General features: G+C 41.4%; 1 long non-coding RNA gene across 1 annotated transcript; it reads right to left on the bottom strand.

Moving 5' to 3' along the window:
* Nucleotides 1-2236: 2236 nt before the first annotated feature.
* On the bottom strand, nucleotides 2237-18537 carry LOC120721603. The gene is made up of 3 exons (XR_005693201.1): nucleotides 18527-18537; nucleotides 8443-8445; nucleotides 2237-2419 (listed from the first exon to the last, which is right to left on the bottom strand). It is a non-coding gene; the product is annotated as an uncharacterized LOC120721603 (long non-coding RNA).
* Nucleotides 18538-22950: the final 4413 nt, after the last annotated feature.

The raw sequence follows: 22950 nt of genomic DNA, 5'->3' as shown, positions 1-22950 counted from the left end.
TTTATGATGCTACTATGAAGCTTCTGAAGATACATTGATTCTGTAATACTTGATCTAATGCAAAACTGTTGTCTAAGGCACATGACAACATAACAGAAAAAAAACTCACTGCAAAGAAATGATATACATATATTTACCTATTTGCGATTGTTATGGTTAAATACTGCCCAGCTTCAGGAAGCCTTTTTAAAGTACATTTGAACTCGGTGATGTCTGACTTTTGCCATGATCAATGAAATGTTCTCCAGGGGGGTGGCTGTGGCTCAGGAGGTAAATTGGAAGGTTTTGTGGTTCGATCCCTGGATCCCACAAAATACTGAATCCAGAGTTACCCCGATGCATCAGTCAGGGGTGAATGTTGGGTTAAAAGTGTTTGTATGAATGGGTGAATGAGGCTTGTTGTAAGAAAGCGCTTAGAGTGTTCAAATTGAGTAGAAAAGCGCTGCAAAAGCACTGTCCATTTAGGTTTTTGCTTTACCTGAATCATTTTAAGTCATCTGTGCAGACTGCATGGATAGTCTATGTGGAAATATTATATTTAAACAATTGGTTTAGCTCCTGACATGCAAACACAAGTATCACAGATATATTTAAAATAAATACTCCAGGTAAAGTCACAACTTATCCAAATCTTTCTTTAAAGGTTTTTGTGGGAAAAATGACGGAATCACAGAGTAATGCACCAAGTGCTGTGATCACAAATAGGGCTAGATTTGGGTGAGTAATGCATGGATGGTAGCCAGCAGTGTTTTGTTCCCTCTACTGTAAGATTGAAACAATAAAATAAGGAGTCAAGCCTGTTCCTTTATCACATTCTCACAGTAAGTCTGGCTATGTTTAACTGCTGCACTCATTTTTACAACAAGTTGAGCAAATAGAGACCAGGTAGGTTCTGTCTTTTATGGAGCAGTGCAGATACAGTTGATGACTGGCCCACTAAGAAAAAGATTGTGTCACAACTTCTGGGTTAATCACAAACTAAAGTAACTCTTTAGTCACTGACTTTGCCAGTTCCTGCGTGAGAAACACCTTTGAGCTTCACACATGCAAACAGCCATTTCAAGTTTGGCCATTGTTAAATGTGCAAAAGTGCATGCAACTTTCACGAAAGTGTAGAGGCTTGTTTGTTGAAACCTCTGTGCTGTTGTGCTGTCTTCTAAGAACGGCGACCAAAGCCCTGCTGCACCAAAATGGACAGTGTACCACTGTTGCCCATTGTTGAAGGTGTGAGGTGAACTAAACAGAGGGGAAGTGGTTGCATGGTGCCAATGACTTACAGCTGAACCTCTCGGCATACTTTTTTCTGTGGGTAAAAAAACCCCACACAAAAGTCCACCAGTATATTATGGGCAAGTCTGACATCTGAATTACAATATGAAATAGTGTTTTCACAAAACAACACTGTGGCCCTCCCTGCTACTCTGTTGGCTAGTTTTATGCCAAAATGGAAAACACCGTGTTGTTTTTGAGCTTGTGGTGTCCTTGTTTGTCCTACTCATAGCAATCTAGATGCTCTGTGACACATTTTAAACCGCTTAATGGATTCATTTGAGACTTAAAGTATGTGAAAGGTTGCTTGTCCCCCCTTTTGTCCCCTCTCCTGGTCTCTTGAACTTTATTTGTCCTCTCTTCTTCCCTCTGTTTTCTTGTATGTGGAGCAGGGAAGGGGGGAATAGGGGTCATGATGGATTAGTGAAACATATTGCAACTGCAAGGGCTCCTTTTCTCGGGGCTAATGCACCTAAAATGGCCTGCTGAAGTGTAAAGGAAATGTCTCATATGAGCGTTTTGTCACTACAGTAAGGGCCATTTGTTTATCATGTGTTTAGAATCAGACACGCTTAGAAAGTAGAAACCTCTGTATCCAGGCTGGTGGGTTCCAGCATCAGGAAAGAAGGTGTGTGAAGAAACAAACACAAGTGTGCTCGCTCACAGCAGCAGATTCAGTGCCCAAAGGTAAGGAAATGAAAATAGCAAAAGTTATTCCAATCCATAAAAACGGAGAGAGATGTCAGTTTACCAATTATAGGCCAATATCACTACTCCCACAGTTCTCAAAAATTTTAGAAAAGTTATTCGTTAATAGACTTGATAAATATATTGAGAAGCATAATCTCCTAAGTGATAACCAATATGGCTTTAGAGTGAAAAGGTCCACTTCAATGGCAGTGATGGAACTTGTTGAAGGGATATCTAATGCAATAGATAATAAGGAATATACTGTTGGTGTTTTTATAGACTTAAAAAAGGCGTTTGATACAATTGATCATTCTATATTAATGAATAAACTAGAGAGATATGGCATAAGAGGGATAGCATACAAGTGGATGAAAAGTTACTTGGATGACAGATATCAATATGTCGAATTCAATAATGTAAAATCTAAGCAGTTGAAGGTAACTTGTGGTGTTCCTCAGGGCTCTGTGCTGGGCCCTAAATTATTTATATTATATATAAATGACATATGTAGTGTTTCCAAACTGTTAAAATGTGTATTGTTTGCTGATGATACCACTCTGTACTGCTCAGGTAAAAACTTAGAACAGCTTCTGACTACAGCGGAAAAGGAGTTAAATATATTAAAAAACTGGTTTGATGTAAATAAGTTATCATTAAATATAAAGAAAACAAAATTGATTATTTTTGGCACTAGACAAATGGAAAATGTATCTAAAATAAGGGTTAATGGAATTGAAATTGAAAGAGTGTACGAAAATAAATTTCTTGGAGTGATAATTGATGATAAGCTGAGTTGGAAGTCTCATATAAACCACGTGAAAACAAAAATGTCAAAAACCATTGCTATTCTCTATAAAACAAAGCATGTCCTGAACAAAAAATCATTATACACACTTTATTGTACTCTGTTGCTTCCATATATGACTTACTGTCTGGAGATATGGGGTAATGCATATAAAACGAACACTCTTCATATTTTCAAGTTACAAAAAAGAGCTATAAGAATTATAAACCAATCAAACTATATAGAACCAACTAACATTTTGTTTATTAATCTGAATACCCTGAAATTTTATGATTTAGTTGAATATAAAATGGCACAGATAATGTATAAAGCACAAAATAACTTGCTTTGCCCCAGTACTCAGAAGCTGTTCAAAGTCAGAGAGAGTCAATATGACTTAAGGGGAACAGATTTCTTTAAAAAAAACAAGATATGGACAAATATAAAGCAGAGATGTGTTTCTGTTAGAGGAGTTAACCTGTGGAATAGTTATGACAGTGATTTAAAAAGGTGTAGTTCATTTTCCTTGTTTAAAAACATGTTTAAAAATAGAGTATTAGAAAAATATATAAATCAAGAATGAAAAGAGCAAAAAGGAGAAAAAAAAAAACAACCTCTTGATTCTTTTGCTTTGATGTAGTTACTTATCTAAGGTGGAAAGTTTTTTTTTTTCTTTGGTTTTTTTTTTGTTTGTTTGTTTGTTTGTTTGGTTTTTGCTTTGTTTTATTATTTTCTTCAAGCCCTGTGTACAGGAGCTGCATACAAAAAGATATTTTGTGAAAAGGGTTGGCGTAATAAGCAAATGCTTCAGCCAATACCTTTTGATTAGCCTTGTCTCATGCTTTCTTTCTTTATGGTAGATTTTTGTTCTGTTTTCACTGTTTGTTTGTTTTTTCACTGTTTTCACTGAGATTTGAATTTGAATGCTAATCAATAAAATCAAAATCAAAAAATCAAAAAGAAATGATCTCAATGTTGTGGAATAGTTTACCGTTGTCATGTAGGAAAAAATAAACGTGGTAATGGGAGACAACGCATTTTTACAATAAATAATATGACAGTGTTGGCGTGGACTCCTACGTACAGCCCACAGGGGCTTGAGTTTTGGTTTCTGTAATGGAAACAGGCCTGTCACAGAAAAGCAGATGGAAGAAGAGACACATCAGCTAATGACAAGGCAAACACTCTTGTAGTGTACCTGTCACAGAGTGTCCACATAAGGTTCGCTTTTGCTACAATGTCTGCATAAACATGTGTATTTAGAGACAAGCATAGAGGCATTGTTAGAGCTGATATCTCAGTTATGTTACCCAGACTCTCCCTTTACCTTTTAATTTCTGTAATTTTACACATCTGTCAGCATTAATCTTTGGGCTTAAACTGCCCAAAGAGTAATGCTGACAGATTTCTTTTTACCACAGCAGCATTTCTTTACCACGTATATATTCTCTGAAATAATGTTGAAAATGTTCCTCTCTTCTTACATTAAGATTGAGTGTATAGTTCACTGATTAAATGTATAGTGAAACATATTTACAGTGAGAGAAATTTGAGTTTTACTTCTGCAGCCCACATAAGATCAAAGTGTATAGTTTGTGGCCCACAATTTAATTTGAGTTTGACATCCCTGCGGGAGTGGATTTAGATCTGGTGGCCGTGGAGGGTGTCTGAGTTCTCATTGTCATGTTCAAGAAACCAGGTAATTGGTGTGGGGGTAGGGACAGGCTTAGGGCGTCGGGGGATTCTCCAGGAGCATCTTCCTTGGAGGGCTCAACCCGGGGTTGCGGTCATGGCCTATTAAGGGCTCTGTTGGCTCTTAGATGACGGTTTCCTCATGGCTCCCTCTAGGGGAGGGTCTGTGCTGATGGACATGGGTTACTGACCTGTTAGCCTGGCTGCCCCTGGTTGGGTCCGAGACGGGCGTGGGGTTCTAGGGGTGCTCCGTCTCTGGGCTGGGGCCCTGGCTGGGCCTTGGGGCCTTGGGTCTTGGTTGGTGTGTCGCTGGGGTTGTGGGCGGGTGGGTGTATGGGGGCCCAGCCCTGGCGCAGGGTGCCACCAGTGCATCGAGCCACCTGGGGGGCTCTTCAACTGGTGGGGGAGGCTGTTACATCTTGCAGGAGGTCTCCTCTCTTCAGGAACTCACTCTGCAGGAGGGGGAGATATAGAAGAGGTGGAGGAAGATCTCAGCCTGGGCATCTATCATCTTGTGTAGTCTGGAAGATGAGTGGATGACGGGGTGGGTGCAGTTTTCTCCGGGCGGCGCTGCTGAACTGGGCCCCGGTCCGGATGGGCCTGGGCCCCCTTTCCCTGGCGGGTTGCAGAGTATGGGGGTGCCTACTGGAGTCAGTGGGGGAGCTGGCCCCAGGGAGGGGTCACTTGCCCCTCCCTTCCTTCCCTCCCCATCTCCAGCTGCCTCCCTCTTCTCCCGCTCCACCACAATCACCCACACATGCAGGGCCTTGGGGTAAAGGTGTGTCACCAGGGTGCAGGGGAGGCATCCCCCCCTCTGTCCCCTTCTGGCTGCCTGTGCCTCAATTTTATCCCACAACTTAGACATTCAGATTACTCACACTCTCATAACACATACATATAGGATTTTGGGGGTGGGCACGCTACACGGAATCCAAAAGACCATCAGGGTGTACAACCTCACCCCTGGCGTCGTTGCCCACCTCTCAATTTCAAATACACGTAGACATTGAGGGCTATCAGGAAGGGCTATGCGCTTACCTGCTGCTCTATGGCAGGTAGCTCTATGCCCTCCTGGGTTTTAAATGCACCTTAGAACACACATGCATCAACACTACATATGAGCGGGCAGAGGGAGGTTTGGAGTCGTCACACACCCCCATTCTCTGCTGCCTGTTGGAGTGCGGGGGCTAGGAGGAGAAGTTGGCCGTCTGATTGGGGTCTGGAATGTGAGGCCTCCCTGCTGCTGCCGAGTCGGGGCAGTCTGCTTCTCTCCACCCCAGGGAAAAGGGTAACACTACCTGGGTCTGGGTGCAGTTTCCCCCTCCAGGGGCAGGGTACCTAGACCTGGGGTTTAGAGTATGCTTGAGGAGTGTGATTGTGTGTACAGTGTCTCTTTATGTCTGTCTCCACGTTGGGTGAGTGTTAAGTAATTGCATACGAGAGCATGAGGGTGGGAATGGATGTTTGTATCTGTGTGTTCCTGTTTGTCTGTGTCTATATGTCAGGTTGGGTATTGGACGCCACCTCTCTAGGGACATCTCAGGCCCTCCATGGTATGGAGGCCTATCTCCCCCCACCACTTCCCCTGCCAGTGGCAGACGCCCTCAGTCATCGGTGCATTGGTGGTTCTTTGTGTCCGGGGATGGGCGTGCAGGTACCCACCGGCTCACTCCTGGTGGCTGCTTGTCGGGGCCTGGAGCCTGGGGCTCGCTCGGGCTCCTTCGGGGGTGACTTCTGCTCCGCGGCTGCAGAGTGACCCCTCATCTGGGGCTCTACTCAGCTCTTTCTGGGACAGTGGCGCGGCTGCCCATCTGTTGGTCTTCCTTGGTCTCTTGTGTTCTGAGGGCCTCTGGATGTCTGGAGTTTTGATCTCCTCCATACCTGCTTCATGCCCTGGAGGACGGGGCTGTGGCTCCCCACACCCTCTAGCAGATCATTACATGGAGGAACCTTTTAAATCCAAGCGCGCTCATGCTCACAGGTGTGCACACGGGTGCTCACACACACACAAACTACACCCTTTTTGGCTCCTACCTCAAAGCACACTGTGCGCTGTCGATCTTACGTGCTGCACAATAATATTTAATATTTAGTATTTACTGTTATATTCCCATATATCATCGTGATGTTGTTTATTATATTGCTCTTTTTTTTCTTCTGCTTGTTTTCTCTTTTTTCTTTCTCAACAGGTGATCCAGGTGATTGATATATGTATTTTTTGTCTGCTTATTTTGTTGGTTTTTGTTTTTTGCCCTTTATCCCCATCCCTCTTCCCTGCTGTTTTTCTTTCCCTCTTTCTTTCTCCCCTTTCTTTTCCCCAGTCAAGTCTGTCCCGTATTTAGCAAGTGAAAATAAAATAAAATAAACAATAAAAGGTGAATCAAATAGACCATTGCGGCAAGGCTGGGATGGTCCATTTGGTAAAGTAAATCTGTTGGGTATCTTTCTTCGCCTTTAGACAATAATTCTGATGGCAAAAGAGCCAAACGGGACAAGCAAAAAAGAAGAAAAAACAGAAACCAGTTTGAGATGATTTGAACTTTGTGACATGGCACGTTATCCTTCTGGAAGCAGCCACCAGAATATAGTTGGGGCCTTTAGCATGTCTGTATGCCTAATTGCATTGAGTTGCTGCCATGTGATTGGTTGATTAGATATTTGATTTGATTTGATATTTGTTCAGGTCAACAGTTTAACCATCATTGGTGTGCAAGGATTTGGAGCTGTAGCCATAGCAACAGGTCTTCTGATTATGCTTTGTCACAATTTAGTTTAAATTAAGCTGACTTAACCACCTGCTTAACTTATTTAACTTATTAATAATATTAATACACTATTATTAAGTGTATTATTAATAATTGCTATTGTGTTTTTCAATGTATGTTATATATATATATATATATATATATATATATATATATATATTAGGGGTGCAACGATACACAAAATTCACGGTTCGGTTCGATACTTTGGTGTCACGGTTCGATATTTTTTCGATACAAAAAAAATGTTCATGCCCTTTTAATTTGTCATTTATTAAAATTATAAATATATATTTTAACTCAAAAGTACAGTTTTTAAATTTAACCCTAACCCTTGTGCTTTTTTTTTCTTCTGACAGCGAATGCGCACCTGCGGACCACTTATGTGCAGCCCTGGTTATTTAGCTCGTCATATTGCAGCCACAGAAATTATTTTGTCCATGAAACCATAAAGCTGCACTTTCTTTTTGCCTTATAGTCTGATTTGTCATAACTTCTCCGTTTTGTGGTAAGCTTTTCTTTGGCTGTCACTTCTTCACCCTGACCTGTCTTATTTGGCTCAGCAGAACTACAATATATATCCTGCTGCTTTTACACACGCACTCACATAAGCTCAGCGATTCTCTGCGCGATCAACCTCTCACATGTTTAAGCTTGCTGCGGGAGATTTCACTTGTCATGTTTGCATAGTAAGCTAACGATTAATAAGACGATGTCAGAGGAATTGGTGCACAAATTATCATCACTCACAGATCAGTGCTGTCGCTCTCTATACACAGTTCGCACGATTGCAAAGTGAAAGCAAAAAAACAAGCGCAAATTCAAACGCGATTTCAATATGTCACAGAGAAACGTCTCTTTCCAAAATAAAAGCTATACTATCCGCTTCTTCTGGGCTATATTCTCAGCAGCATAAGGAGAATCATGTGCTAACAGCTGTCTAAATGTCTCGGCTAAAGTTAGTAGCATGCTTGTTGTTTTTGTCTTTGCACTAGGATGATGTCGGCGTAAATGTGCAGTCATATTCGTTGTGTTCCCACTAGTGCTTTCAGGTTAATCTCGTTGAAATGACCTTAACGCCACAACACGGCAAATCTCCGTTAACGAGCTACCGCCGATCGCCCCGTGCATGGGGCTAGACGGCCAACACATTAACGAGCTAACTGCGCTAACACACTAGTTCCCACCCATGTTATTGAGCATTGCATGGCACATCCAACATACTGTTTTACTTTAGTCCATGACTCGCTTCCCTTCAGGGTCATATGTCACATGAAAACCAAAATAATTCCAAACGCCAGATCTGAATGAGGGTGGGGGAGGTCCATGTTGCAAGGAGAGCTTAACTTCTGTCTTGCTAGCTTGCCCTGCGCTCTTCCTTCTGACTATGCTGTCTGTGTTGAGCGCTCAGTGGATCTGCGCTCGACAGTGCAGCCTAGGCGGAGTAGTCGAACGCAGATTCACTGAGCGCTCAACACAGACAGCATCGTCAGAAGGAAAGTTGATAAAACAAATTACAAATGTTGTATTGTTCGATACATATGCGTACCGAACCGAAAGCACTGTATCGAACGGTTCAATATCGATACGAATATCGTTGCACCCCTAATATATATATAACGGCATATATTATGATGTTAATGTTATTTAGTAATATAACTATTAATTTCCCAAATACTTAAGTATTTGGGAACGACTGGAGAACTGGACAGGTCTTTCAGGAACTGTACTAAACTGGTTCAAAGCATACTTAGAAAACAGGAAATACTTTGTATCAATAGGTAACTTCACATCTGAGCAGACAAGTATCACATGTGGAGTTCCCCAAGGTTCCATCTTGGGACCCTTTCTGTTTAACATTTACATGCTCCCACTGGCACAGATTATAAAGAACAACAAAATAAACTACCACAGCTATGCAGATGACACACAAATATATATCACAATGTCACCAGGAGACCAAGGCCCTGTACAGGCTCTTGGTAAATGCATCGAGGAAATTAATGACTGGTTGTGCCACAATTTTCTCCAGCTAAACAAAAACAAAACTGAAGTAATAGTCTTTGGTGCCAAAGAAAAACGATTACAGGTCACCAGGGAAATTCAATCTATACATCTAAAAGCCACAAACCAGGTGAGAAATTTGGGTGTAGTGATGGATGCAGATCTAAACTTAGAAAAACACATTAAGACAATAACAAAATCAGCTTACTATCACCTCAAGAATATTTCAAGGATAAAAGATCTGATGTCTCAACAGGACCTGGAAAAACTAGTCCATGCATTCATCTTCAGTAGGCTTGATTACTGTAACAGCATCTTTACAGGTCTACCTAAAAAATCAGTCAGACAACTACAGCTCATTCAGAACTCTGCTGCTCGAGTCCTCACTAAGACCAAAAAAGTGGACCACATCAGTCCAGCTCTGAGGTCTTTACACTGGCTGCCTGTCCGTCAGAGGATAGACTTTAAAGTTCTGATGCTGGTCTATAAAGCTCTGAATGGTTTAGGACCAAAATACATCAGTGACCTCCTGACCCAGTATGAACCTTCCAGATCCCTCAGGTCATCTGGATCCGGTCTTTTAACAGTTCCCAGAGTCAGAACCAGACACGGAGAAGCTGCATTCAGCTTTTATGCTCCTTATATCTGGAACAAACTCCCAGAAAGCCTCAGATCAGCTGAAACACTCAGTTTATTTAAATCCAGGTTGAAGACTCACCTATTCTCAGCTGCATTTGAATAAAGCACCAAATCCACACTTTTAAGCTTAAATTTCAAAACTTACATTTAACTACTGATTTTATCTACTGTTCTGATTCTATCTGTTTTGATTTTATATACTGTTTTGTTTGTTTGTTTGTTTGTTAATTAGTTAGTTAGTTTGTTTGCTTATTTTAATCAATTTTAAATCATGCTTTTTATTTGTTTTGGTTTCTAATGTCTCTGTAAAGCACTTTGAATCACCTTGTTGTTGAACTGTGCTATACAAATAAACTTGCCTTGCCTTGCCTTGCCTTAAGTCACACAGACCTGTCGTTGACCATCTGACAGTGAACACCTAGACACCAGTCAGTGACCCCTCCTGGTAACTAGCAGGTACTAGAGGAAGGTTTGTATTCCATGAACTGCTGGCAAGTGGTTGCTAGAGGTGGTCACTGGAATTAATTTGGTGACAAAGAGATAAATAGTGTTGCACCAAAAACATTGTGATGCTTTGTTCGCTAGCAGGTTTCCACAGTCATTAGAGGTTTGTATAGAAGTTTTACTACAGCTTGGAGTGTAAATGGCAAGTATTTGCCGATAAGTCAGTGTCTTCCATGCCAATAACCGGTGACCAACTGGTGAAAACATCGCAAGGTTTTCAGGGAAGTATCCTCTTTGTAACCTTTTTCCCCTGGCGACATCAAGTAACCTATATCAACCACTCGCCAACTGGTTGGGAATACACATTTCTCTCCGTTCAGTCGGTATTAATGGGACCAAAGTGTGCCATGACACCACCAGCCGGAATTACTGATACAAAGCAGGATATATTAATGACCATCCTTGACCTTTATGTTGTTGGCAACCGAAAGATCTGCATGGCCAACAAGCTCATGCAAAACTAAGATGTCGCTGTCATCTTCCTCCTCCTGTAAAAACATATATACAAACATACTCCACCCTTCCCCACTGTCTGGGTGGAGTAGGTGCAATCTTGAGTATCAGTGTCAAGCCAGTCAAACACTTGTCCCCATTGTCAGTCCAGTCAGTCCCCTCATGTTTATTGCTGATAGCAGAACTTCTCGTGTCACATGAAGTTTCTACTGCCAGCAATATGACGTCATTTCAAAAAAAGAATAAGAAGAATTTAGAATGGATTACTGTGGCGCGGTGAGCTCCCGGGGTGGCACGGAGGCGGGGCTGAACAGGTGTTTGAGACGGGTGACTGATTGTGACTTTTCTTATGTTTCAGTGACAGTTGAGGAAGCGAACGGAGCAACTACTGTGCAGGAGTGTCTGTGCCCCGTGCGTTTAAGCCGAAACCACAGTTATAATAAAAGAAGTGTGTGTCACCATAACCATGGTGTGTGTGTGTGCGTGTGTTGGGGTCCAACGTTACAGTGGTGCCGAAACCTGGGCCGCGATGTCGCATCCCCAGCCCGACCCGCTTGCTCCTCTGGTGCCCCAGCCCCCCGCTGTGGGTGATGTTACACCGGGTGGTGGAGGGGGAGGACCCGCTGATCTTTATTGAAGCTTTCCAGGCCACGGCATTGGCCTGCCAGTGGCCGGAGGATGAGTGGGCCGCCCGCCTGCTGTCCCTTCTGTCGGGCGAGGCTCAGACGGTGGCACCGAGACGGGAGGTGTTCAAGGATGTATGTCAGGCGGTTCTGGACCGGTTGGGCCTCTCCCCTGAAGACTATCGACTCTGACCCCCGACTAGAGCAGAGGTCTGCTTCCCTCAGAAGACAAACTATCTTTGGTCCTTTTTATCCCTGAAAAGAGCAAGGGTATTCCCCTCCTCTCCATGTGTGATCCCTGATGGGCAGCTGGTCTTGCAGTGCCGTGCTGGAGCTCTACAGGGCGCTGCTCCGGGCAGGCCGACACCTTCAGTACACAGTACGCCTTTACTACCCCCGCCCCGGGAGCTTACCGTGCCCACCCTCCTCTGCAGCGGGCCAGAGACCACACCCGGGCCACAATTACCTTGCTGAAACCTTTTAGACTATCTGATTGTGTCCGACATAGGTGAGTTTCTCCAAAGCCCATTGTAATGTGGAGAAGTTCACTTTGCGATCATTTTCAGCAAAAATATTGAATAGCGCTTGCAATTCCAATCATGCAGGCCTGCTTAAAAGAGAGAAGGTTATCAAACAGAACTACCAGTGCACTCTTCAAAAACAACAAAAGAAAAGAAAAGAATAAAAGATAAAAATATGAAAGCCTAGTTTTAGGACTTGTCCAAGAATACTATTCCTCTTAAAAAATAAAACATCGAATCTAATTGGCAGGTTTAACTTGGTACCAAAAAGAAAAATGCATTAGCCAAATAAACTCCAAAACATTCATCCACCAGCCACACTCTCCACACAAGACTAAGGTTCTATTAGATAATGAGTTTCTTTCCATGTAACCAGGTGTGTGCCATGGTAAGACCTCCCCCACACATCAGGAACAAGAAACTAAAAATCTATTAGTTTCACTCATTTAAACCCTCTTTACAGCATTCTGTTTACCCCTGCTGTCATTCAATAATCTTTTCTCCAATATAATAGTAGTCCACCAGTTTATATATCACTTCTCTGCTGCACGTGGAGATTTATCCAGGTCCGTTTCCCCACCTGCAACTGACATATTGAGACATTTTGATCATTCACTGTCACTGCTATCATTCTCAGTACTCCTGAAGCAACACATCTCCCCTCACTTTTCTGTTTGAATTCTCCTTTCTTAAAAACCAGAAAGTGAGATTTTAGTTATTGTAGGCTAAAAGACTATTTTCATCAACAACACTCCTATTTTGTTTCTTTTGTGTCCACTAAGGGCAGCTGGTGACCTGCAGTATCACCTGCTCCCCTAACTGGAGACTCTTCAGTTCTCACACTTCCATACTCCTCTTTTTTTTCCTTGTGTTTTTTTTTTCATTTTCTTTTACCCCATTGTTTTATACCCGCGCATCAACCTGTGAACTCACTTCTCCAACATCTCTTTTCCTTTCTCTCCAACTGCTCTCATCCAGCTTGCGATAAAATTCTCCCCCCATCCTTAAATACTTTATCACCCTTAAATCTCAGTTAATTTTATTTATTTTTTATCATTATTTATTTATTATTATTATTTCACAGGCAATCCACTGTAAACCACTCTGTCTCCCCCCTTCTTCTTCTTCTTTTTTTTTTTTTTACACAGACACACTCCCTTCTCTCCACCTTTTATGACCTTTGGGGTGATCGTGGCTCAAGAGTTGGGAGCTTGCCTTGTAATCGGAAGGTTGCAGGGTCAAGCCCCGGCTTGGGCAGTCTCGGTCGTTGTGTCCTTGGGCAAGACACTTCACCTGTTGCCTACTGGTGGTGGTCAGAGGGCCCGGTGGCACCAGTGTCCGGCAGCCTCACCTCTGTCAGTGCGCCCCAGGGTGGCTGTGGCTACAATGTAGCTTGCTATCACCAGTGTGTGAATGTGTGTGTGAATGGGTGGATGACTGGATATGTAAAGCGCTTTGGGGTCCTTAGGGACTAGTAAAGCGCTATATAAATACAGGCCATTTACCATTTTCAGTTGCACACACACACACGCTCTCACTTCCTGTTACACACACACTCCACAATCCTATGTTTGTCTCAGAATTCACATCAATCCTAGTTACGTTTTTACTCAACAACTTCACACAGTGCACTGGCAAGAGCTCTAGTTTTTAGAGAGGATTTGAACTAATCCCAATTTCCTCTCGGGGGGAAACGTATGGGTTTCCCGGTCACCAATCCTCTATACAAGCACTTCGTTTTATCACACTCTTCTCTTCTTATTTTAATTCTACACACTTAACTTTTCTACTTTTTACACAGCTTCTTCATTCATTATTCGGTATTTTTTCTATTTCTCTTTCCACAACAGCATTAACAATACCAAATAGACTGGATCCGTGCACTCGAGGACAGCTCAGGTAGTTTTAGAAATGTTTAATATGCAGAGTTTGTATAACAGACTCTGCTCACCCTTTTCTTAGACCAGTCTCTCCTTTTGCCATCCTCTCCTGCACTGCTCCTTGGCCAGTCAGTCAGCTGATAATCCGGGTCACGGCACCAAATTGTCGAGATCATTCTCATTGATCTCTCTGGTCCTTTGTTACTCACCTGGAAAAATAAACAGATAGATTTAAAACCTTTGTAATGCTTTTATTAAAAAAAAAAAAAAGAACCTCTGTGCAGAGGGAGATCATGCAACCTACAAGCAGATCTGAGGAGCTGTCCTCATACACACACCTTTATAGAGTAGGTGAGGGCTGCCCTTTGCCACCCCTCTTCAGTAGTTTTCGACTACTCTCCCCTAATTCTATCTTCAGTCCCCCCCTGCTGTCCTCCCCCGGACTAGTAACTGTGACTTCCTATTTATATTGCTGAGGCAGCTCTTACTCTTCATTTTAAGACAGGCAGACCCCCACTGTCAATAAATTCCTCACTCTACACAGTTACCCTCAACCAGGCCTATACCTAAAAATAACACACACAAAGTATACAGCATTCATACAGACATATTAATTCACCTTGATCTGGACAGTTTAAATCCTTCATTCAACAGTTTGTACATTTGGGGTAATTGGCCCATATACTTAAGGCTGTAAAATTTAAAAAAAAAAACCAAAAAAAGCAAAACAAAGGAAAAAGAAAGCGAAATAAAGAATATATATATGTATTTCCCTAGATAACATAGTCCGTGCAAAATAATCCCATTCATTCCCACTCTCTTTTCTGTCACTGTTTTGTTAGTAATAATGCTTCATGGGATGAGCCTCATCCATGGAGCTGAAAAACCTTCTGGCGCTGCTGGGCTGCGTTATGCGATGTCGGGCTGGGAAGAGGAGAGCCAGGCTCAAACCTTGCCCGCAGAGCTCCGACATAATGTCCTTGTACTGTGACCGCTGATTAAGGACCTCGGGACTGTAGTCCTCCACAATATGGATGAATGTGCCTCGGTAGTTGAATTTCCATATCCTCCTAGCTTCTCAGATGATGAGGTCCTTGGTCTAGTATTGGTGCAGGCAAAGGATCACTGGGCAAGGTGGTCGCCCCATGGGCTACGAGGCAGCAGTGTGCTCTATCGAGCTTGGGTGGAGATGGAAGTACTTCTTTGCCCAATAACTCACAGAGAAGATTAGAAAAGAAGTGATAGTGGCACCCATTTTCAGTGTCTTCAGGTAATCCGAGGATGCGGATGTTCTGACGCCTACTACAGCTTTCCAGGTCTGTAACTTTGTTCTTTAACTGAATATTGTCTTCACAAAGAGCGGCACATGTGCCTTCAAGGTCAGCGACTCAATGACTCAGGTCTTCCGTTGCAAGCTCCAAGGACGAAACTCTCTCAGCCTGTTCCTCGAAGGCTTGTCATACTTGGTCCAGTTTTGAGTCAAGGGCATTAAATGAGGATTTAAATTCAGACTCTAACTCATCTTAGTTTTGTGCTTCCCTATCACTTGTCATTCTCACTTGCTCACTCATTCCCTCACACTTAAAAAAAAACCCATTTTTTTTACTCACTTTCAGTCCACTTGCCATATGTTAAGTCCGCTTAGGTAAGTGAGTCATGTATGTGTGTCAGACATGAGTGATTGCAATCAACATAATCTCATGTCTGCTTTCACTTGCTCTCTGCGTTGCACACATCTGCCTCCTTACCTGGTGAAGTTAAAATCAAAACGTGTGTGGAAGCATTAATGAAACAGACAGTTTGAGGCTGTGTTGCGGAGGTTTGAGTGTAAGATACAGTTTGAAGATAGCAGTGAGATTTTATGTCCAGTCAAGTTCACATTGGCCAGATGTGTAGCCATCGGACTATTCTCTACAGCCACTAAATCCTGCATTATTACCACTGATTATATCAGGGTTTCCACATGAATCATTCTGTGCTCTCATCCTGCAAACCTGCTAAAACTGGGCACACATGTGTCTCGCCATGAACTTTGTGTGACAGAGAAAGAAATGCAAACCGGTTACCTCCACTCTTGCCATGGCAATGGACGCGACAAGAAAAGCGATCCTGTACCTGTGTATCTGTCTCCCAAATGGTCTGTGTGTTAGTGTAACAAGATCTGAAAAAACTCCCCTTGATGACATTTTAGATCCCCCAATGTAACTGACCTGGGCTGGGGAGTCACAAGTAGGATTTAGGTGAGTACTCAGGCTTCTCTCAGGTTCCTGTTTGTCTTTTCCTAATGAATTCAGCCATAAGAAAGCTTCAGATGAGGCCCATTTTTTCCACATGGCCAGGATATCATATACTGGTGCACGAGCTGTTTTTTGTTTGCTTGATGCAAAAGCTTTATTTTTTAGATATGTATGTAAAATATCTCTCTTTGACTTGACATATGAATTGATGAAGCATTTGTCTTTTTACTTTGAGAAAAAAAGTGCTCATTAAAAATGCTGTGGGATGACTGCTGAGGTGTCCTGCATTATAGCACCTTGCTGCTTCACTGTTGGACTGCACCACTCGGCCACTCCTAACTCTCCTGTTCCCTCTGCTGGGAAAGGCAGATATTGCACACTCCAGACGAAGTACGAAACGCAGACTTGGAGTAAGTAATTTTGTTTTAAAGATCATTCTTGGCATTGCATTACCGAGAATCACCTGCATCTTGTTCTGGTTTGATTCCAATCTGCTGCATTCTCTGGAAAAGGCATGGCCTAGGTGAAAGCCTTGCTGAAAACCCCTCGGTATAAAATATTGTTCTTGTGTCCATCTGGTGACAGAAGTAGCAGGGTTTTTTAAAAAAGGAGGGGAGGATTTTTTTTTTCCTTCTTTGTTTTTGCAGCAGCATTCAGGTCATTTGAAAAAGCTTGTTATCCCTCCAGCATAAGAACCACATTTCAGTTCAGATCATTTTACCTTGTAAATGACCTTGTAAACATAAGGCTTCCAGTTTTTTTTCCTTTGGACATGCACTCAATTTTTAGGTAACTTTATTTGGTTTGTGCATGCGTGTGTTTGTCTGTGTGTGAAGGAGGCGAAACTTTCGCTGAACCTTGTACAGATGGAGTGTCTGTGCTTGGTGCAGTAGTTATACAAACAAGAATTAATACTCAGCATTTGCATTTCCAGCTAACTGCCTCTAAGAATATTGAGCATCAGCTGTCTGTCTGTCATTTGAAATGGTGAAATAGATCAGCATTACCTTTGGTCTTTTGGCCACAGCTCCCTCAAGATGTGACAAAAGATTGTTGTGACAAGTGCCTCACCCTCCAGCAGAGGACCAGTTTGTCTCCCGTTTGCTTGTGTCGACTGTTTGATAAAAGCCAGCCTACTTTTGCTGTTTGTGTTTCTGCTTTCGTTTTCCTTTTTTGTATTGAATAGCACAACAGGCAAGTTCATTATGCGTGTGACTCATCCCACTAGCCCACACCCCCTCCCCATCTGCTGCTGTGAAAGGAGAGGGAACCGCCATTGATCACTTCTTCCCTCACACATGCACGCACACACCCCACCTTCAACGTCACTATCGATCGACATGTTTAATGTTTTTGTGGGAAATAGCTGGCATTTCCTTTTGTGTACTTTTACATCTGTTCCCGACCATTTGCTGACATTATAATAAATCACGGAGCAGACATGTAGAAGATGAAAAGTAAAAGATAATCTAGTGAATTATTCAGACAGTCTCAGACCAATCAGACACAGATTGAACAGGCTGTGATTTCTTTTTTAAGGAAAAAGAAATCACATATAAGGAAAAATGTATGGATAGGTGAGCTTTTCTTTTTTTGCATATGGTATTCAGTTGTTACAGCTGGTAACAGCAAAGACCCCGCAGAATGGTCGATAAGCGTTACATATATCCTGCGTAAAACATTTCCTGACTGCCCTGCTCTCAATACTTGATTAATAAAATAAAAAAAACACTGACATCCACATATGGGATTATTTTGAAGTCGATGATTAATATTTTTAACAAACGTTCAAACACAATTTCCCTTTGCTTGTCTTCTCTTACAGTGCTTTAAAAAAAAGTAAAATAGAATAAGAGTTGGTTTATGGAGCAAACAGAAACTTGTGTGCTAAAAAACTGAGGAACACCACAATGAAATCAAGGCAATAGTTTTTTCACTTTCTCATCTTTCTGACTTGATCTTTTTTTACATCAAGAACTGACGAAACAGTTTGCAGGTAGTGTATGGTGACTTCACAGCAGTTCTGGCCTGCCAAAAGGTCCAATCTGGTCCCCAGGCTGGCTCTGAAAAGTGTGAAAATTGCAGAAAGGAGGGTATAAGTTGTTAAGAATGGATCACATCATGTGATTGGTTGTCTGAACTGTTAATTTAATCCAAGTCAGAGGTCTGAATCATCCTCACTTTTACAGTCTTCTTACTGACAAAGGTTTTCATACCACACCAAAGAAAGGTGGTTAAACCACTGTGTCCTGCTGATGCATTATAGCATTTCTTTGTGATCAAAGTAGAATGATTGAATAGACATAATGTTGAAACTGCACCTAATTTTGTAAAAACAGTGCATACTGTAAAGGAGTGGTGGAGATCGAATCGGCCTGCGTGCAGCCAGTGAACTGAGTTTGACTCTTCTGGTTTACAGGGATTCCTGCAGCCTTATTACTATAGTGCTTCCCTGCTGCACTTGAAACAAAGAGCACACTAACAGCGATTGAGCTGACTGTTAAGGCCATGACTTCACAACTAAATTGATGATGAGACACGATCCATTAGGGCCTGTCTGATGGTGTCTTGTACATGCATGCTGAGCACTAGTGTGCGTGTGTATGACACAATTATTGTCTATCAGCAGAACACTGCAATATCAAGGGAAAAGAAAGCAAAGAGGTTTATAAGTTAAAAAAAAGGCTGAGGTCAAGATCTCTTTAGGACAGACAAAACAGTGAGTAACCCTTTTAACTGGAAACTGCGGGCTGAATGTGTCTATAGCTTCTGAAATGATGATGCATGTCAAGTTTGCTTCACCACTGATAAACAGTACATATATGGTCTTTATTTAATCAGGTAATCTCTTGAATTGGATTGATAAGAAGGTTGGTAGAGATGAGAAAGATTCCTATGGGTGTAACTTGGGAGTGTTCTCTTCATCAAGGTGGTTGTATGATGAAAGAGTCTGTTGTGTGAGGATTAAGGTCATGTGCATTAACATAATAACAGCACTTCCATTAATTCCGGTTCAGTTACCTTGAATTATGGGATTTGTTGAAGTGTTTATATTTGTTTTCAGGCATTTCTGTCACTGCAAGTAGCAAGTCAAATGCATAAGAGCTTTCCAAAAGGTTCTTACAGTGTCCTCCTGTTCAAAATGACTCTGATTTCCTGCAGGGGGAGTGAACTAAAGTTCAGGGAAGTTTTGAGCCATCAAAGCAAAACAGTGGACTAAAGATGCTGTGGACTAAAAGCCCTCTGTAAAACCGATTGAAACTACAAAGTCAGGTGATAATTCTGTGTGAATTTGGGACTAAAAGCAAAAGAATAGCTATTGATTTCAGTGAAACAGACACCTGATATGACTTAAGTAACATTTCTATTTATTTATTAACATATATATTTATATATTTATATAAAATGTATGTGTTATGCAGTCCAGATGTGAGCGGGGAATGACAAGTCCAAAATTATCTTCATCTGGAATTTCTGGATTAGTATCCATCCATCCATTCATTTCTGGGTCAGCTGCCATGGTGTGAGAGGCGGGGTACACCCTGGACTGGTCACCAGTCTGGCACAGGACAGACAACCATCCATGCTCACATTCACATCAAGAGCCCAAAGTGAACAAACGCAGACGAAGTGAGAGCATGCAGACTTCACACAGAAAGGCCCAGCCTTGATTCAAACCCAGGAGTTTCTTAACCCTTTAGAGCCGGTCGGAGCGGGCACGCTCTGTTTTGCGTAACTATTTTTAAATCCCGGTAGCTCTGCAACCACGTAAGCTAGCGCAATAATTTTTTTTGCATATGAAACCGGAGGAGTTGTACTTACATCTTATGCCATCAGCTTGTCCTAGGTCACAGTTTCCTTCCACATATAGCTTTGCAAAAACTGCATAAAAAGCACTTGCAGCAACAAAAACATAATATTCCAGAAACACGCTTTGCCAATCCGATCAGCTGTTCATAACACTTCCTACTTTGGAATCCGGTTGTTCAGTCTGGACCTAAACTCCGCTGCAGGTCCATATATCAAACGATCACTACGGCATTACTGAGAGTTGAAAAACTGTCTAAAGTCTTTCATCTTTAATAAAATGATCAGCGTTCTGCTCTACCAGGTGTAACAATTGAGTTTAACATCCAGGCATCCATGAAAGCAGAATTTATGACATTTAACGGAGTTAGAAGTTAGCAGGGAGTTAGCTCGCTAGCTTCTATCTAAATACAATATAGCATGTCCTGACTGCGGGGTTTTGGAAACAAATTAAAACGTACAGCTCTGTTATCACTTCCAGCATAAATGAAGACAGAAAACTAAAAAGCAGTGACGTTTGTAGGGTTACTGAAGTTGGGCTAGCTGGTATATAATGATGTGCTACGTGACCGCTAGCGACACAGCTATGTTAGCATAATATAAACAAGCTAACTTTTTTTCCACTCGATAAAAGTTAACGTGAGTGTTCTCGGTGGTCAGGAACAAATGTAATCGCATGGCAGGATGCTGTAAAAGGACCAAACTTCAGCCAGGAGAACAACTGAGATAATCCATCCATAATACGAGGTTAGTCATTCATATACTGCTGCATGGGCTGGGCTGTAGTTACATCCTAAGGTTTTAAAAACTGAGCTTAAATAAATGATTAGCGGTAATAAAAGCCGAGGGAGGTCAACAGTGATCACTGACTGTTTTAGGAGCTTTTTGAGATCAAATAGAAGAAAATACATAACATTAAACATGTTAACAACACAAAAGCCATATTAAACGCAGACTACTTTAGGCCTGGAAGTAGGATTCGTCGTGTCATCACTGAACAACCGGATAGACGTTTTTGCATGTCCGCCATTACCTGCCCGAAACCGGAAGTGACGTCATTTTCGCGGAAATGTAGTTTTTTTTACCATCAGGGCCTCAGGGCCTATACTGGTGTTTTTAAAAGTTATCTTTGACTTTATGACTTTCTGTGTCTTTTCTGGGATGCTTAGGACTCATATTGCACTGTTGGAAATAGTTTATTTTGATGCATATGCTGCTTTTTTGCAAATTTGCAGTATAATATTTCTTTTCGTTTTTCCTGCAGTATATAAAAATTGGTGTATTTCAAAAATAAAACTATGAAGACACTCAAAATAAATTTCCTGTGGTAGGAAACTATTTTATGCAACTTTTTTGTATTTACAGTTTTGAGGGATAAGCCTCTTAAATTTCTCTAACTAGAAATATATGTTAAAAAAGCAAAAACGATTTTCAATTTTTTTGTAGTTTATTGCACTTTTTTGCAATTTATGTAATTACTATGCACTTAATGAATACATATTATTAAAATCTGGGCTATAATTGTTGCATTGATGTATAGTAACTTGAAATGCTCCCAAAAATGGCACCACACCATGTAAAAATATAATATAAGCTCTGGCGGACTTGGTTCTATGGTAGATCTTAAAGGGTTAATGTGAGGTGGCAGTGCTAACCGCCACGTCGATAATGATTAAACTTCTAATAAAAGCTCCACTAAGTTTACCAGAAATCGCCAATCAGTCACAGTTTACACAGCGTTATTGCCACAGGCTAAAGACTGTGCTAAAGAAAAATTGTGCCTGCTGAATGGCTAGGTTGCGCTCCCAGGCTTGTTGCTGCACTGAGTGTGGGTTCCCTGTCACAGCCAAGAAAGTTTTTGAGAGATATTTGCTGACATTAAGGTTAAGATATGGTAAAATATTGGACAGTCCATGGTTCTCTGTCTCGGTTTTTGGCCAGCATTTTCCTTTCAAGTTGATGCATTTTGAAATGAAATATATTTCATTATGATCAGGAGGTACTTTGGTACTTATAGGCCTTTATAATTGTGGCTTTGAAACAAATCAAGGTACAGGATACCTTGGATAAATGTTAGTTTTATATGTATACATTAAGCATGTTTACCTTGAACTGAATTCAAGGTAAACTGAATTCATATCAATTCTTTTGAAGGCTTGGTCTGCGCTATAATGCATTAATGCATTCATAAAGTGCTGTTAAAAGTTATTTTCCCCCCTACCTGTTTTTTTTTTTTTTTTTTTTTTTTTTTTAGTATTTTGCATATTTGCCACACTTGCATGTTTCATGTTATCAAGAAATGTTAATATTACACAAAGAGCAAATATACTGTGTGAAAAAGTAATTGAGCCCTATTGTTAAATCATGAATTTACTGTTAACTAATTAACTCACATTTTTGGAAAACAGAGGTTATTTTCCCTTGCCACACCCACCCCTGCTTACTGCCAGACCTGTTGGATCAAGAAATGACTTAAATAGAACCTGTCTGACAAAGTGAAGAAGGGTAAAAGATGTTAAAAATGCAACACATCAAGCCAAAATCTTTTTTTTTTTTTTTGCCTGTCCCGTTTGGTTCTTTTGCCATCAGAATTGTTGTCTAAAGGCAAGACAAGATGTCCAACGGATTTACTTTACCAAATGGACCATCCCAGCCTTGCCGTAATGATCTATTTGATTCACCTTTGCGTTTATTGTTTATTTTATTTTGATTTGCTGAACACGGGACAGATTTGACTGGGGAAAAGAAAAGGGAGAAAGAAAGAGGGAAGGAAAAAGAGCGGGGAAGAGGGACGGTGATAAGGGGCAAAAACCAAAAACCAACAAAATAAGCATACAAAAAATACATATATCAATCACCTGGATCACCTGTTGAGAAAGAAAAAGAGAAAACAAGCAAAGAAAAAGAGAGCAATATAATAAACAACATCACCGCGATGATCTATGTGAAGATAACAGTAAATACTAAATATTGAATATTATTGTGTAAAATGTAAAATTGACAGCGCACAGTGTGCTTTGAGGTAGCAGCCAAAAAGGGTGTAGTTTGTGTGTGTGTGAGCACCCGTGTGTACACCTGTGAGCAT

Source organism: Simochromis diagramma, unplaced genomic scaffold (genome assembly GCF_900408965.1).
Source record: "Simochromis diagramma unplaced genomic scaffold, fSimDia1.1 OVJJ01000603.1, whole genome shotgun sequence".
Lineage (NCBI taxonomy): Eukaryota > Metazoa > Chordata > Actinopteri > Cichliformes > Cichlidae > Simochromis > Simochromis diagramma.
The sequence above is the reverse complement of the archived record's forward strand: the minus strand, read 5'-3'. Positions and strand labels throughout refer to the sequence as shown.